The sequence below is a fragment of the Octopus bimaculoides genome, chromosome 2 (assembly GCF_001194135.2).
Source record: "Octopus bimaculoides isolate UCB-OBI-ISO-001 chromosome 2, ASM119413v2, whole genome shotgun sequence".
In the NCBI taxonomy this organism is placed as follows: Eukaryota; Metazoa; Mollusca; class Cephalopoda; order Octopoda; family Octopodidae; genus Octopus; species Octopus bimaculoides.
In genome coordinates, this window is record NC_068982.1 from 138,285,731 (window position 1) to 138,288,330 (window position 2,600).

The following is a 2,600-nucleotide window of genomic DNA, read 5'->3' on the forward strand; positions in this document are numbered from 1 at the left end:
CTTCTTTTCACACGTACATACACACATACATGTATGTATGTATTCTAAATGTATGTAATGCATGTGTAGATTAACTTATTTACAGTTTATTTGGAATATACTATGATTTATTTAATCCGTCATAAAGCCCGGTCTTGTTTAATTTAAGATGCTGTTGAAGAATGTTAAATCGAATCTGGTATATTGGTTGATTACTTTATTTTATCGATCACACCGGAAGGACGAAGAGTACAGGATTTGAACTCCGAACATCAAGGGTCGTCATTTAATATCACAAATAATTTTATCTTATGCTCTTACGACTCTACTGACCCTTGAAATATACCCACACCCTTCCAGAAAACAAGGCTAAAATAAAAGAACCTGCAATATCGGTTTAAAAAGTCCGTGTTTACAAACATAAACGAAAGTTTGGATGACCACCCCTCCCGTCTGGTAACTTACATATTTGTTGTGTTCGTCTGTAGAGAGGAAAAATGGGATGTTGGTAGGGAACTATACTCGTTGTTTTTGGTAGAACAGACAGGCAATATGATCATTAATTAGATTACAATAATCCTCCAGCTGACATTGATAAAACCCAACACCAATGGGGTTAATAATGTTGCAGTTGAAAGTAACACAAGGGGAACCGTGTTCGCTCGACCGGCTAGAAGAAATAGCAGTTAAATCTACTTCTAATTACATCCTTCTCTCTTTAGAAATCATCTTGGATACTGCGACTGAAAGACAGGATTTATCATATGGTCGTGGCCGGAACGCCTTTGATCATCGCTGACCTTTGGCTAAATGTCATAATTACCGAATTATTGTGATTATGTTAAATTAACGATGTTTGTTATAAAATTTAATTACGTTTCATAACAACACCGACGATGTCCGTTGCTTACAACAAACTAAAACATGTTTTACCGCTTTCTATTCATTCTTCGTATAAATATATGATTTATTTGTGTTCTGTGTTAAAGTCTTCGATTATGTGCAGTTCCTGGATAGAGAGCAGCAGTAATTGCTAATAAATGGGCCCCAGATGGAAGACGTATGAATAAATCACCACAAGAAATATTCAAAATAGGTACAAGAAATATGATCTTTAACAAATATTTCTGACTTGGGTGAATAACATGTGATGTTTATTGCCTTTTCCAACACCATAAACATTTTTTCTAGTAATGTAGAATGATTTTTATCGACAAGGTTCGTACAATATTGTTAATAAATCCGGGCCAGTTGTGGAGTGTATGCCCTTCACCACTGCTATCAACAATTTTTAATTACTCAGTATTTTTAGTAATTAACGTTAAATACATATCATTTATGCATCGGTTGTTGGTATGTACATGTAATGTATGTGATGTATTGCCAGCAGAACAAAATATAAATGAAACTAAAAACGGTTTATATATCGTTCTTTATCAAAAGACCTTTCTCCTTAGTTTATAAACCTGGGGTAGAGGGTAACATTAAAAAAAAAATCATGGGTCCATGCTAACTGGCCCATATACCTCGTTCCCTGTGTTCTGATCTGCTTACGGGAAATCGAAACCGAGTCGCGTTGTCTGTTCCTAGAAAGCTACTCCTCTAGGGCTATCGTCTTCATTTGAAAGAATTTATCTTGACAAGAGTCAAGTTGTTTAACCCCAGGTCAGCCTTGATTGCGCAATCACTCATATAATCAAAGACATTCGAGCTGCGGCCATTCCTTCTTTCTTATGAATATATGTAAGATTACGTTTTGTAACATATCCTTTCCTTTTGAGACGGCAGAGTGATTCGAGGGATATTTAGGAGCTATTTTTAGGAAATCGAACGTCCACATACAGACTCTTGCTGGCTCGTCTGTAGAGGAGTCATGTACGCGTGGCAGAATTGGTTATTGTGTGTGTGTGGGGGGATTCTTACATTTCTCAAGGATATTACTAGTATATATAAACTAGTTTCAGTGGTTAACCATTCGCAATTAAGATCTATACGAGTTTATAATTCTGAATATGTCCACATTTATGATCATATATATGTGTGTTCACACAGATATATACTTTGAATATATGTAATTTAATTATAAAACACTAACTGCATTTACACACACATCCTTCCACGAGCGAATCAATAAGGGCAACAACCTCTATGCGGTGGTCGACCTCCTAGAAATAACGGCCAAATTCCTGCTATCAAAAATTAAATAATTCCATAATGCAGTCGTGGTTGGTTAGCCCTCGCTAGAACGTTTTTGCCGTCTTTCATCATTAAGGCCTGCTCAAATCAGAACTGACCTCATGTTAAACATCAACATTGATTTCTTACAATCAGCTGGAACTAGAATCGACCCAAAACTAAATGCAGTTTTTTCTTCTTCATATTATTATTGATGATTTTTAATGGAATTTGAAATATTCTTGTTTCTTTCTCATTGTCGTCGTCTCAACATTTTTAGCAAATCGTGTCACTACCATTGCTTTATCTATCTATCTATCTATCTACCAGTATGTATGTACATATATATATAATCATAAATATATAGGGATTGACAGTAACCTGCTTCTCCAACATACTGAGAATTCTGCATATCTATATATATATATATATATATATATATATAT

General features: G+C 35.0%; 1 protein-coding gene across 1 annotated transcript in view; it reads left to right on the top strand.

Annotated features, from left to right (window-relative positions):
• Positions 1-995: 995 nt before the first annotated feature.
• The window catches only part of LOC106877346 (thioredoxin domain-containing protein 11), a 77,546-nt gene continuing 75,941 nt past the window's right edge, over positions 996-2,600 (top strand). The window contains exon 1 of the mRNA XM_014926227.2: positions 996-1,075. The gene's annotated coding sequence lies outside the window, so the exon portion shown is untranslated. The remainder of the gene's footprint in view (positions 1,076-2,600) is intronic.